Source organism: Maniola hyperantus, chromosome 1, assembly GCF_902806685.2.
Source record: "Maniola hyperantus chromosome 1, iAphHyp1.2, whole genome shotgun sequence".
Lineage (NCBI taxonomy): Eukaryota > Metazoa > Arthropoda > Insecta > Lepidoptera > Nymphalidae > Maniola > Maniola hyperantus.
Window position 1 is genome coordinate 6,960,344 of NC_048536.1, and position 16,234 is coordinate 6,976,577.

A 16,234-nucleotide genomic window follows, 5' to 3' on the forward strand; every position below is an offset into this window, starting at 1 on the left:
GGCACCTAAAGAGAACACAATATAATTTCAGAGTTAATTACTAAATAACGGGAAGCTCTAACGGCACTGCGAACAACGCAAATATTCAAAATAATAATCATTTTCCGCAAAGATTTTTCCATGTAAAGTTTTCCACTTCGAAACTTCGGCACTTGAGCGAAGCCAAGTCGCTTTTAACAAAGCTTTTTCATACTTACATTTTTATATTAGGGATGGAATGTCATGCTCGGTTTCATCGAGACTCTTCCGCAAAACCGCGAAAATAACGGACATATAGCGGTAATAGGTGGCGCCTTACTCGATATTCAAGTCACGTTTAGAATTCCTTATATTTCATCTTTTTCCACGGCCCCGAAAAATGTCATCGAATACGCATTTTCGTGTAATCCTCATAAGTCTCATAGCTCGTCGTTCGGGATGTACTACGGAGCCGCCGACACGCGATGTCTTCTCCCCTCCAGCCTTTGTCATTTGGTATGTTCCGTGGTTCCGTGTCGTGATCGCCATTTGAAGTGGCAAACTTTTCTTCAATATCATAGTTTACAATAGCGCTTTGTCACTCACATGTGACGTCGTCACAAATTTTATCCGACAGTATTTTATAGAATATCGGCAATTTTCAATTTTGCGACATACGATAAAAAGTGAAAATCTAGTGCTAATAGTATATCTAGTACATCTTAGAATGAACTTTCTTCTTACACCAAGTAATATGGAGTAGGTTAGGTATGTACTCGTATTTAGGAGTCTTCTTATCTCTAAGTTCTCTCTAAGTTCGTGGCACCTCGCACTGAGCAAGAAAAGTTTCTGACAACAGCCAACTAGTTTAGAAGCTGGGAAACTCCATCAGGTACCTGATTAGCTAGAGGACTCGCTTAAAGCTAGTTGACATGTAGCGTGGTGCCGCGTTTCTACTTTGATTTTATGCTTAAAAGACTTGTACAACTATGCAAAAGCATTCTTACTTAATTCTCTACATAAGTTGATACTCTTAGAAAAGTTGCATGAAATTGTATTGTAAACTTACACATAGGTAAAGGCTCATGGCAATGGCATATTGCAGCAAACGAAGTGATGCTTATTTACTTTTTGTGTCTTAGCAAGAAAAGGAACAGAAAAATAAGAGATGAAATATTTTTATGGTCAATATAATGTAATGCATCAATGTATTGATAATATAAAAACATGCTTGTTCACTAACTTGTGGGTGGCACAAAGTGGGCTACCTCACAAAATATTAGGGTGCGTACTGATCAGGAGCTTTCACTGTTAGCTTGAATTGAAACGTTACACTGGTGAGTGATATAATGCTCGACTTGACGCAGGTAATAGCATCAAGTCGAGCATTGTGTAGCACTTTTGTATTGGATAAAAATACAACTTCGAACATTACTATAGTGAATGCTACAGTAAGTGAGTGTTATTTAAAGCGAATGTTCCTCAGATCAGTACTGCACCTGGATTATACTTACTTCCCACGGTGCGTGATTCTGCGAATTATCACGCACGGCCGACGACCACAGACAGCTACGCACCGCGTGCAAGGCTCGGCCGATGACGTGTCTGCGCTACTACAGCAGATATTCTTTCCATGGTGCGTCGGTGCAGGCTGGTCCGCGTCCATCTGCAATATCACGCACCGTGGGAAACCGGTATTATAATGCAATAATGCTCAAAATCAAATTCCAAATTGTTACATTACATGTTAGTAGGTACAAACGTTTAGAGTAGGTATAGGTATGTGAGTATGTGAGTGTTCATTTTTTATGTAGATAACCAACGCGCGCACGTTTCTATACAAAAATTGACACCCTCGCCACCGCATCCGCTTCCGCGTTTTCGACATCAACGCGCACTTACTGGCGTAGATGGAATGACACAAAAATTAATTACTACAAATTACAAATTAATCTAAATATATAAAAGGAAAAGGTGACTGAGTGACTGATCTATCAACGCAAACTACTGGACGGATCGGGCTGAAATTTGGCATGCAGATAGCTATTATGACGTAGGCATCCGATAAGAAAGGATTTTTGAAAACTCAACCCCTAAGGGGGTGAACTAGGGGTTTGAAATTTATGTAGTCCACGCGGAAAAAGTCGCGAGCATAAGCTAGTTCTTGCATAACTCTTGCCTAAATATAGTCTGTGGACTGTATGCTCGTATGTATGTAGTATGCTTTGAACTTTAGGCTAAGCGAGTTTATACAATGTAGGGCTGAACCTGACTGTTTATCAGTACAAGTCCGTTCATACTATCTAACTAGCGGCTAAACTTCCCGACAGCAGCCAACTAGTTCAAAAAGTCGCAAACTCCATCAGATATACCTACGTAAGCCAGAACGATCACGTGAAGCTCTATATAGAGCAAGCAAACATATTGTATCAAAATGCTTTAGATATCTAAAGACTTTTAGCTATAGTAGTAGCTTTCATATAAATAGTTAGTAGTATTGTGGGCTTTAACATCGTAGTGTATTATAATAGACTACGCATTAAATACAAGCCATAGAAGAGGACAGAACTTACAGCCCGAGCACAGTCAATGTGACACATTTTTCTCGCGGTATTTGCAAACTTTATCGATGGAACCCCCGCGAGATGGGCGGCTTGGATGGCTGAAATAACTTTCAAATAAATATGACATGATATGCATTTCTTATAATTCATTGTTATATGTATAGACATTCGCTTGACCACGACCACTACTGATAGAAAGTTATAAGATGAAACACTTTTGCTTAGAAGATATTTATGTATGTATGTATATCGCGTAAAATTTAACTCCTCACGCGCCATTTTAAGTTTTTGTGTCAAATTTCATGTCAAAATTACGATTTTAGTCCTTATTTTGTAGAAGAACCGTACTTTTGACATGACAGTTGACCCATAGAGTTAAAATGGCGCATGAGGAGTCATTTTGTACGGACTATACAAAAATATGTATCTATAAATATATATCTATGCTTTTGCATTTGTCTTGATTTTGTTGCCGTAAATCGATCTCGCCTATTATTTTAACTTAAAAACGGTCAACCTTTACGCGCGGTTGAAATAAAAACAAACGTCAATAGCTGCAGCCATTTTCGGCGGAAATGTCGAATCAACATTACTTGCGCCTGAAAAAAGTCTAAGCTAATCTCAAGTCACTCCTAAAGAAGCCTTTTATTTCAAAAGTTGGTACTACGGCCTCAGTTTGTCAAAAATTCGACCTCCAACGCTCAGTCGCATCGATGGCAATCGCTATATTTCAGCACGTAGCCTGTCGTGTAGGCACAGGCACTAACTAGCGAACACAGCTGGAGCTGCGGTGCACTGACAATGTTTGGACGCCGCATCTTTGGGCGGGAGACGTGCGCTGCCTCCGCAATGAGCTGACCGCCCGACACTCCAATTTATAGCGACGGTTAATTACCTACAAGAATCTGACTCAGTTGTTCGATAGTGCGTGGTAAGACATTTTGGCGTTCCAGGCATTTCGTGTTAAGATTTTCTATAAAACCTATACATGCGTACGTATAGTACGCGACAAGTCGAGATGGCAATCGGGGTGGGGACTAAATCTCGCGCTAACCCGGTGCGGGCGAGTGCGGGCGCAGTGCGGGTGTGCGGGGCGTCCACCCCGCCTCATACCCCGATGGCCATTTCGATTTGTCGCAAATACCGATCTAAATTAATTGCAAAAGATAAAAACAACGTAAGTCGTTTAGATTACTTTACTTTGTAAATTACTATTTTTAATCGATTATTTATATAAAACACAATTTGATTTAATTTTTAATACGAAATAGAGATTCAATAGTAATGTTAAATAGTTTTATTAGATAATAATAATTCCTTGAAAATTAAACGCAATAGGTAACACGCCACATACCTAGATTTTTTTTCAACCATGCAAATTTGTGATTAACTGCATCCAATAGTAATTTATCAGATTAAGGTGGAACTCTTGTTTTTTGGAAAAAAGGAGAGGTTTAAGTATTTACTTAGTGCAATGAAAATGAGTGGTGTAAGTATTTTGCAGAATTTTGTGTTTCGTTATATTGAAGCAGTTTCGGGTGTGAGTTCTGTTAAGAATCTACCAAAAAAAACACATTTTTTAAGTTTAATATAACTTAATTTAATACTTCCTAAATTATAAACAAAGGTTACACTCAAAAGTATAATAATATACATCACGGTCAGGCGTTTTCGTGCACACTGTTAAAATTTAATTAAGCTACTTTGTTTCCGAACCGAAAAGTAACTAATTAATATGCGCAATGTGTATCGAGCTGAATAGTAGGAAAAGTTGGGTTATTTACGAGGCGTCGCTGCCTGAGACTTGTTATTCATAAAGCGCATTTAATTATTATGTTAACGAAACCTTATTTGAATAAAATATTAGACGTGGACTGTCAAAGAGAATCAAGTGTCCATTATTTTGTGAAAATCAGTGGTAGAGTAAATTAGAAAAGTTGTATACTTAGTTCTTGATTACATGAACAGGGATGAAAAGCATAAAAAATGCAGTCATTTATTCGGAGGAAAGTAGTAAAATACAAAGGAATGTTTTGTTTTTATTACTACATAGAGATCCCGGGGAGGTGTTTTCGCTGCTGAATTATGCACAAATCAATTCCTTTACGCGGACGAAGCCCCGTTGCCGTACGATAAATAAATAATATAAGTGTAATTGTAACTAAGTCTGGACTTGGGAAAATTCCCTATTCACTTAAATTTTTATTTCTTACAACGGTTTTATTCGCATTTCTAACTGAAACGTTATGCACTTGTTTTGTTATTATATCTTAAGAACCATAGATTAATTATTGGTCTCGCTCCGGTAGATATTTTAATAACAGTTTATTTTTATTATAAACCGATTCACTTAGGTACTACCCATTTGTATAAATCTGAAAGTGTGTTGGTTCGATGGTTTGTCCTTCAATCAAGCCACAACACAGCAACGGTTCTTAGCCCATAGGCTAGATGGTTGTAGCAATAAAGCTGCCATTTTATAATGGTGTTTTATGGTAGGACAAAAAGCAACGGTTCGACGTGATTTGTTGCATGGATATCGGTTAAAAACCTGATAAACTTCTTTTTATCCCGTAAAATTAAAAAAATATCCACGTGGACGAAGTCGCGGACATAATGCTTAGTTATAAATAGTCTTACCTATAAAAACAAAATTAATAGACAAACAATAAGTTAATTATATTTCTAGAAATGTTATTAGAATGTTGAAGTTACAAGAATGTTTATTTTTCGATAACTATGCGCTAAGTGTATGGTAGACATAATGTGAATAGGCACGATAATACCTACGATATTTCTGATTTCAGTGCGTCCCCTTCTGCGTTGAGCTATTGAGACCATAGACTTATTATAATGCTTAAGACTGAAATATATTTTGTAGATCAGGAAGGTGCTGAAATTGCTTTAATGCTATAAACATTAAGGTTCACTTCTGTTGTTATTTACTACGTCTTTATCGAAAACAATAAAAGGAGACAGTAATAAAAATAATACCAAAACATTGTCCCTCTTGTTATTTCATGATATAATAAAATAGGCAATAAAATAGTGGAATCTATTACCTACTTTTAAAAACATTAATGTCACAAATAGATAAGCTAAGAAAAACAATCATAATATAAAGGTGTATCATACAAAAGTCATAACAATACGAGATAAAATTTAATACCAATAGGTACGAAACATCTACCTAACTTCAAATGTAATTGTTTCATGACGAGATACCTAAGTTCGGTGCTTAAAAATTCATAACACGTCTCTGCCAGACGGAATAATCTGCTTCATTATTAACAAACTACTATTAATAGAGCTTATAATTTTAATTTGTTAATCAAGTCATAAATAATTGAGCAATCTTCCCAACTTTGAAGCTTCGGCAACTTTTCAACTTTGTAATTAAAAAGTAAGAAGGATCTTAGGAGCAACACTTTATTTTCAGACCATTTTCCTTTACATAGAGAGCTAGATTTGCATGATACCCTCGTTGTTTTAAATCCCTTTGACGCTAACTTTAATTCCTCAAGAAAGTATAGGTAACTAACCGAACAAAGCCAGGTCTCTGTCCAACTGGGTAAAGCACGATATCCGTCTATCTGTCCACGTCTTAACTTACTTCTACTACAAATACTTCTTCCAGAAAGAAGGTTCTCAATTCAGTGCATTTTTTCATGCACCTGTAGGTACATGAAAAAATGCACTGAATTGAACCGTTTTCTCCAGTTCACGAGATGGTTCCATAAAAATGTTGTTCATCTCAAAATCAGCTTCACAGCCACTTCATAGCTCAAGCTGCAACGTTTGTAATATCGGCCATCTATAGTATAGGAAAAAAATGTTTGTCAACTAAAAGTTTTAACGAGACGTAGTAGTCTTGTAGTAGGTACTACAGTCGCATTTTTTCTAAATTTTGCACGATAAATCAAAAACTATTATGAATAAAAATAAGTAAAATTCTGTTTTAGAATTTACAAGTAAAGCCCTTTCATTTGATACACCACTTGGTAAGTATACGTATATTGATCTTATTTTAAAAGTTGAATTTACTAATTATTTTTTTATTAACACATTTAATTTTTTTTGTGATGTAACCACAAATTCACGGTTTTCAGATTTTCCCCTTACGTGTGCTATAAGACCTACCGGACCTGCCTTTCATGATTCCAGGTCAACGGGAAGTAGGTACCTTATAGGTTTCTTGACAGACACGCCAGACAGACAGACAGACAGACAGACAACGAAGTCATTCTATAAGGGTCCCCTTTTTTCCTTTTGAAGTACGGAACCCTAAAAATCACAATTTTGAATACGGCGTAATAAAGTGACACCCTTGCAGAATAAATAATGTGCACACGTTCTACCCGTGTAAGTGCCTGCAAAGTTCATCATATGGCGGTGCGAGCAGTATCGTCTCCTCCATCAATAACGTGCCGCCGCTACTGAGCACTAGAGCTTAGAGCTAATGTATTGATCACCTCGTTTGTAGATAATGTGCTGTGATAAGTCCCCACCTAGCATATTATACCGCTATAAGCAGATATGATATTATGCTCGGTGACCTGTGTTTAACAACCGATACTTAAGTCTATCCTCCTTATTATAAATAAATTTTCATTTTATTTCATTTCTTTTCATCTCAAATTAGCTTCAATAGCCCAATGGTTAAAGAAGCGGACTGAAATCCGAAAGGTCGTTGGTTCAAATCTCACCAGTTGCACTATTGCCGTACCTACTCCTAGCACAAGCTAAACGCTTAGGAAAGGGGAATATTAGTCATCATGCTTGGCTAATTTTCTTTATTAAAAAAAACATCCTACTTGAGTTCTAAGCACCGACTTCAGCGTTCCGTATCCCTGACAATCCCAAACAAACATGTACGACAGTTCACATTCTTGCAATATCAACATTTTAGAATTAAAAAAATTCTTAGTAACAGTTCATAGTTCTGACCGCACAAGATAGAACTCGGACTATGTACAGTAGCAAGAAATTGTACATCGACCTTTAGACAGAGATTTCGGCTTCGGCGTTGTCTCTGTCATTCATACCTATGTGACATTTTTCGGTCTCAAGAGACAGAGAAACAGAGAAAACGCTCTACGAAATCTTTTTCTAAACGTCGATGTAGTCGATGTTTCATGCCGGGTACTGTACTCAGATTTGATCTGATTTGATTAAGTCAGTTTTAATACCAGAGAGAACCTGAGTGAACAGTGCAAAATTCTAGAACTCTGGCTAAGGACTCATAATGCCTATGCCTATACGTTATACAATAACCTATCTACGAGTAATGCCTTGGATGAACCAGTAACCTGCAGAATCTAGAAATTAATACCTTAGCATTATTATTATGCTTGTAGGTTTAGAACTCCGAAAGCGTTATTAAGTTAGATTAACATAGCTTCAAACTTTAATTAGCGAGTGAGATATACATATGTTGAGAATAATAAGCAGAAGCCCTAGTTAAATTACGTGAAACATGATATCTACCTAATACCAAAACCAATACTACTTTAGCACTTTAAATTGAAGAAGAGCCTAAATGAGTCTCTATTCAATTTTGTTTTAATTCAATTCTGCTGCAGTTCGTATAGGTATAGTTAAAAACCAAAGTATAATTGACGGGGTTATATTACGCAAGCGACTGGTAACAGTATAATGTATAGTTGGTAAGCTGATGCTGGCGTGATAATTGAACAGACCTCTGTAAACATGTATCTATAAGTGTAACACTTGACCGAGATAGCTCATGGTATAGCTGGTGACAGTGCCGTCGAAAGCCTTGATTTTTACGCCAACCTTCACTCTCCTGCAACGAACGCCCTATCTCACGAGCTGTCTCCATGAAGAGATCCTAAAACAGATTTTGTGTTAGTGCGCCAACAACGCTGTTGTTGCTATCACCGGCTCAATGTAGAGCGCACCGCACAGTCCGTTGGTCTGGTCGCACCAAATTAGATCGTCTGTTTAAAACCTGCACAAATGCGCAATTAATAGTAGAGCACACCATTTAAACTTTGTGCTTTTCCACATATTGCTTGCAACAAATTTGCCTAACCAAGGCAAAGTTGCTATTGCACCACCACCTTAAAATGAAATAAAGGAGCTAACGTATTCTCACGGTATGCGCCTGCAAAGTTCATCATGTCCCCATGCGAGGCACTATTGCCTGCTCTATCGATAACGTGCTCCATTACTGTGCACTAGAGTTTAGTGGTTATGTTAAGTGTAACTAGCTGATCAGGGGATCAGCTCGTTTGCGGCTCATACTACGCCAGAAGAATTACTTGGGGGTTGGGATAATCTGTTTATAAAAAAATGTATCGGTAAATAAGTAGGTATACATTATATTATTATTCAGTATATTTTTTTATTCAATCTGATTAATGCTCTAGATTGAGGAGTGTGTTGTGATGACTGGTATCTGGTACCTATCTAATTATTTTTTAGCTTTTAGTACATCGTCTACATCAATATTTAACTTAGACATTATTTTTACTTATTTTATAACGAACTACCTACTTTTGATTAATACTTACAAATGTTTAGCAGTTATGAATTATGCATGTATAATTTATAACATAATTCCATAATGCCTCGCTGTGATGGTCTCGATGAGGTTTTAGATTTTACTTAATTTTTTTTTGTTTTAATTTAATGTTGTTTTTTTTTACTTTTAATTTACATATAAAAAAAATATTTCTTTGTATATTCGATGGAAATAAAAGTTAAAAATTAAAAAAAAAAACAATAAAAATTAAATCAATAAAATAATAATTATATGAGTGACTAATATTTACTTTAATTATATCCATTTTGAATGAAATATTCATCAATTTGTTTTTTTCACCTACAGCTTATGTGCGGAACCCTTTATCCATTATCTTAAAAGGTAGTATCACAATTTTAAGTCTCCGAGACAACGTTTTCCCGATATTTAATCAGGATGATACTAGGTATTATTCTATACAAAGTTGGCACGTTACCAGATTTTACATGGGGCGATTGCTAATCCGCTTAGGGGTCAAATAGTAAACCCTCGATAATTGATTATTATTTTTAATCTGGATAGACTTTGAAAATAGATAGAATTTCTACGCAATTTTTTTGGATATCGATCTATCACAGTCTCTTACCTTCAGGAAAAAGTCATAATTTGAAGCACAGAGGAAGGAAGGTAAGAGCTAAATCTCAAGTCTATTCACCCATCAGTTTCTGATGTGGAGAACGTACACTAGAACAATCGATTGATACGCGTTGTCACACCTATATGACACCTGCACCTTAATACCATTTAGGTCCTCTGTGCGTCGTATTCATCATTGCTGAAGGTCGTGACCACTTTCCATTAATCACATTTAAATTGTGGTGGTTCCCTTACTTTCGCATATACAAATTCTACTAAACGAACGAGATATGTCCTGATACCACTTAGGTATCTACTGGGCAAATGATTATAATATTATAGTATTAGGTACCTATTAGGCCTAAAACTTATTTTACACTACGGGATATAAATTATATTATAGTGGTTATAATATTGGTGTTCCCAACATTCGTACCAATTTTTAACCCAAAAAATTGGTAATGTTGGGAACACCAATATTGACCAGACTATAATATAATTTATATCCCGTAAAAAAAGCTTAATCTGTTAATTAAACATCGAAGAAAAGATACGAGATAACCAATTTATGTTGTAATTCATCACGTACCATATTGAATAGAAGGTAAAAAGCGTAAAGAGAAACGTCCTAAGCTAGGCTTAGAAAAGTTCTCAGATATTTTCCGAGCAACTTATGTTGGAGTAATGTGACAGATTAATCTAGACCTATTTATCAATAAGGAAGATTTATTTTAATGTCTAATGAAATTTACATAGTGTTTTATGTAAAAGCCTATGTATTACGTACTCGGATATGTAATAGAACCTCTTGTATAAAAAAGTAAAAACCATATCAAATAATCAAAAAATTCCATTCAAAAAATCTTTCTGGTTGTGTAGCTTTAGCATATTTTTGTTGCGTATATAAACCTTACGATTTACATTACGTTTTATGTGAAGTTATATGATTATGTAGTCATACATGTGATAGAGGCTCTTGTATAAAGTACAGATTAAATCAGTTGTATTCAGACAAACACAAGACGAATTAAAAATTATGGTTGTGTAATGGTATTGATTGTGTAGCTATGGCGTTCTTTATCTAAATTTATAAAAGGAAATGGGACTGACTGACTGATCTATCAACGCACAGCTCAAACTACGTGCACGATCGGGCCTGAAATTTGGCTATGCTGATAGCTATTATGACGTAGACATCCGTTAAGAAATTATTTAGAAATATCACCTCTCTACGGAGTAAAATAGGGGGTTAATACGTGTATTAACACCCAGCCGAAGTCGCTCGTCATACAGCTAGTGACGGTTGAAGAAACCTTAGTGATTTATAGTATGGCATTAGTGATAGTAAATTTTGTACAGCAATCCTCTGACACTCAAAGCTTTCCTCTATTTGGGAGCTACGAAACATATCTTACAATACCAGTTTAGCTACAAATTTTACTATTCCACCGAAATTCGTACATTTTGAAATACAAAGCGTCACAGCTTTTATTTCGATGAACATAATAATCCTATAGAAAGAATACTGACCTACCTTCACACTTCCCCTGTTTACATGTTTTGTTTGTATCAAACGGTGTATGAGATCACTTTATGATCGGCCATAGCCAATAAACTTAGGCCATAACAGACTGATACAGTATGTATTCAATTCCATTTGGGAGTGATGACGCGTATAAAGTTTCTATGCGAATTTTGTTTCGATGTGGCGTGCGAGGTGGAAAAGGTTGGATATATATTTCCGTTTTGCCTCCAATTATCTGTTCCGGAATACCAGATCGGATTGACGCAATACACGTCCAATTTTAGTGAACGATATACCATTACTTCTGTAGGCTTGCAATCGGGCCCGATGGATGTGAATGATACTGCATTGCATTGTTAACAATTATTACTTTCAAAATATTGGCTTCCACACTTTAGTTTTCCTCACTTTAGAAGCTACTTGATGTAATGCGTAAAAAGCGCAATACCAATTAAACCATGATACGAGTGAAAATCTAACTCTGTACGGTCTAAAGCGCCTGGCAAATCGCGTCGCTTACGCGTTTCTCCGAGAATGTTTTTGCAATTTGTTTATCTTTTAAGCAAACTAAGGAAAGCTAAAGTACCTAGTTTTCACCTCTATTAAAAAACTGAATTAGCTGGGTCCAGACTAAGTACGGCAGCATACAACTCTGTTTTGTCTGGCAACGCGGTACAGGTAGAGCTTATAATATTATATTTTAAATTAGCAATCGCCCGTGACTTCACGCCATTGGCTTGGGATGGGCATTGATGAGTCAGTTAGTGAGTCAGAACTTTTCTTATTTTATAATACTAGCTGATGCCTGCGACTTCGTCCGCGTGGATTTACATTTATCTAAATCCCGCGGGAACTCTTTAATTTTCCGGGATAAAAAGTAGCCTACGTGTTAATCCAGGGTATATCTATCTCCATTCCAAATTTCATCCAAATCCGTTCAGCCGTTTTTGCGTGATTGAGTAACAAACATCCAAACATGCAAACATCTACACATTCACATTTATAATATTATTAGGATATTTAGATCTTTAATTAGGTAAATACAATAAATTGTTCTATGATATAAATTATGTAGATTTATTTATATTTAAGCAATTTATATCCATTATTAAATAGGTAAGTAATTGATCTTTTTCTCTGACAAGTTAAACCAATTTCCCAACGTATTGTTACGAGTGTTGTATTGTCTAATAATAGTAATCTGACGTGACGTGTATTGGTAACCTAGCCCGGTATGACGTCAGCTTTGGTGCTATATCGAAATCCAATCAGCGCGAGCTGTGATTGACAGTCAGTGCTGGATTCGAGCATATATCCGATGAATTCACTTGTCGGTGTATCGTTCAAAATGGGCGAACGTAGTTGAGGTCTTGGCTTAACAAAAGCCTTAAACGATACGCCCGTGTTTCTCTCTATCGAATATCCAATCTAATCGATTGTGCTTTTAAATCTATTTGTTAGGATTACTATATTTAAATGTTTTGAATAAAATACTTAAGTATTACTAAAACAGATTTATAGAGCACCGATTTTCTCTATAATATAACCAAATTTTACTACAAACGTTAGTAAAAGTAACCTTCAACTCGAATAACAGAAACTATCGAACAAATATTTTCCCTTGGAGTATTGCGAATGCTTTATGATTTAGGGAAGTGGTTTTTGTGTTGTATTTACCTATTTGGAAGAGCAAAAATGCAAATATAAACTAAGATATATTATCTTATGTTGATAAATTTTATTATAAGATAAACTAGTATTTTTCCCGAGACTTAGTTCAAGAAAATTTAGAATATAAATCCTGTTTTAAGAGCAGTTTGTTCGTACCGCGCTTCAAACAAACTTACCTATAGTCCGCGACAGGTTGAGATGACAATCGGGGTATGAGGCGAGGGGACGCCCCGTACACTCGCACGTTACACACGCTTGTAGGTACACGTGTAGGTATTTATTTGCATACAAAAGCCTTACCTTCCAAAATAAATACATTGACCATTCCATTAAATTAAATTATTATACAGATTCATATTTTACGTAACATTAAACGTGACAGACAATGAAAGTAACTGTGAGGTACTGTTTCCTAAGTCAATTTAAAATTTATCACACGAAAACAAGTATAATGGTCATCATAAAGTTGCAAACGACCCTCGGCGACAGCTCGCACGAATTGAAATAAAATTTACCGACACGTGAACTCCTCAGTACGCGTCCATGTTAAGGGAAAAATAAGTATGTAACAACATTTTCAAAATATCTAGTTGTCTATCTTTTCACTATCAATACTCCACATGATAATATATTTCGGAGAATGTGCCCAAATACTTTTTGACCTGGTTCCTCCTTCACCTTTCTATCACTCGTGTCGTATCGCAAGGCATCGTCAAGGTCTGCACTCGTAAGTACGTATTTATTCGAAATTCCACGAACACGTCCAAAGCAGCCTCGTTTCTAACTCGGATTGCTAGCATATGGAAAGCTTTTTCAGCAGCAGTTTTCCCCTCCAGTTTTAACAATAGTTGGTCCTTCAAGTCAAGAGTTAATTGGCATCTTCTAGGCAAACACGATCCATCTTAGGCTATATCACCATTCGCCAGCAGGTCTGATTGCAGCTAAGCGATAGTCTTTTATTAAAAAAAAAAACAAAAAACCGCGATTTACTGTTATTTTAAAACATAAATGATTAGGTAAGCCGTAAGGCAAATGATTTACTGGAATTTTTTGTGTGTGAGACAGTATTTATGTACTTTTTTCCAATATTTTATTTAGTTTTCCACAAAATAATTATATTATAATGGTAAAGTTGTGTAAGATACAGAAATATTTCTGAACCAAAAAAAATCTTTATAGTTTTCCTGACTGTCAATTAACATTAGTTTAAAATATCTAAACGAGTGTTTCAGTAAATTTGGGCGATTTTGGACCTGAATAATAAAAAAATGTTTTTCTCAAAAACGCTACTTATTCAGTTTTCCCTTTGCACCGACGCGGTATGGGCTGCGGCAATCGGGGCTGAGGCAGGGGTCAGTCAGGGATTCGTATGCGAAACGCGATCCGGCTTATAACTAAATAATTGCATCGAGAAATATAACGAACTATCAATTAAACCTTGTGTACACGCTCAAATTAAATTAACAGTTTTTAAAATTCATTGTGCCGAAACAATGTTGGCATGATCGATCAATAGACATTTTAAACATTAATTAAAATGATTGTTTTGTTTGCGTAATGCACGTTCATTCCACATAATTAATATTCACCGTCGTTCTGTTATCTATTATAATAATGAGAGAATTAATTAGGTTACGACGTGCCCTTACAGTAATTTGTGTTTATTGCCTTATTGGGTAGGTATATTGTGCTATGCGATTCATGCAACACAGATGCCTAATTAAATTGTTAAGAGTTTTTGCTAAATTAATGGTGGTTGACTACTGGTAGCGGAGCGGAGTGAAGATGTTCAGCAGACCTATCAGAGTACTGGGAGATGACGTAATAAAATAAGCACGTCATATATCAAGCTGTGATAGCCTAGTCGGTAGGACGTCCGCCTTCTGATCGCAGGTTGGGGGTTCGATCCCGGGCACGCACCTCTAACTTTTCGGAGTTATGTGCGTTTTAAATAATTAAATATCACTTGCTTTAACGGTGAAGGAAAACATCGTGAGGAAACCTGCATGCCTGAGAGTTCTCCATAATGTTCTCAAAGGTGTGTGAAGTCTACCAATCCGCACATGGCCAGCGTGGTAGACTATGGCCAAAACCCTTCTCACTATGAGAGGAGACCCATGCTCTGTAGTGAGCCGGTGTTGGGTTGATCATGATGATGATATATTAATAATCTGATTGGTGTGCTGACTGGCTGAACACGACTCCTCTCCACTCTACTACAGCGAATAGGCACACTAACATTTCGTTTGCTATAGGAATTTCCCTGGATAGGAGAACCTGCAATCCACGTACATGAAAGTCGCGGATAAACGCTAAAATACACTATAGTATATAATATTGTTACTAGCTCAAACCCGCAACTTCATCAGCGTGGACTACACAAATTTCAAAACCCTATTTTACCGTCTTAGTAGTTGAATTTTCAAAAATCAGTTCTTTGCGGATGTCTACATCATAATAGGTATCTGCATGCCAAATTTAAGCCTGACCCGTCCTTTACTTTTAGCTGTGCGTTGATAGGTTAGTCAGTCAGTCACCTTTTCCTTTTATATATATAGATATAGAATATAATAATATTCGCTCCGTTCATAAAGTTAGTTTACCCAAACACTCGTATCTAATTGTTTGGGGTGTCAGGACCGACATAGTCACTAGTGTTCGTATTTTCAAATGTATCCGTGGTACGGTGAAGTTTGAGTGGAGCTGAGAATTCTTGGGCAGTTGTAACAAGTTGCGGGCAGCCTGTCCGCGGCAATATCGGCAAGTTGCCGGCCACAGCTGGCCTCACCGATGTCTCAATAATCCTCAAGGTACCCCCTAATCGACTCTGCCTTACTTCGCCACAAGTGTGACTAACTGATTAATTCTGCGTCTCCGTACGTGCCCATTTCTCTCCCGATATTGTTTTCCCTACAGTCTTCCTCTCTGAACCATTAGAGTCATACACGCGATATTTTTAGCTTCCTTCATCAGTGACTTTGCGCGGTAGGTAAATCAATGACTACTTTTGCACCGCGACTTCGTTCGTGTAATTTGTATTCAGAATTGATCATTAGTTTCGAAGATTATCCCATACATCCAAACTTACAAACTTTACCTGTTTATAATATTAGTGTAGATAACATCGAAGGCGTTTGCATCATTTTTTTTTTACTTTGCATTGTAGGTTCAATATAAAATGAAACCTAATTACAGCTGGGGTTCGAATCTGTGTGAGTAAAATGTGAAGTTGCTGCACTCTCGCTACTAACAATCAAAAATATGAAATGAATGAAAATGAAATTGAAAAAAGAAAATGTATGAAAATTAAAAGTTCAAAATACCGAAAAGAATTACCGAAAATGCCTTGACCGTTATTGTATGATATTTAGACAATTTACTAATAGAGTCGTC

General features: G+C 36.4%; 1 protein-coding gene across 1 annotated transcript in view; it reads left to right on the forward strand.

Moving 5' to 3' along the window:
* The window catches only part of mbl (muscleblind), a 379,239-nt gene that overhangs the window by 121,506 nt on the left and 241,499 nt on the right, over positions 1-16,234 (forward strand). The window lies entirely within an intron of this gene.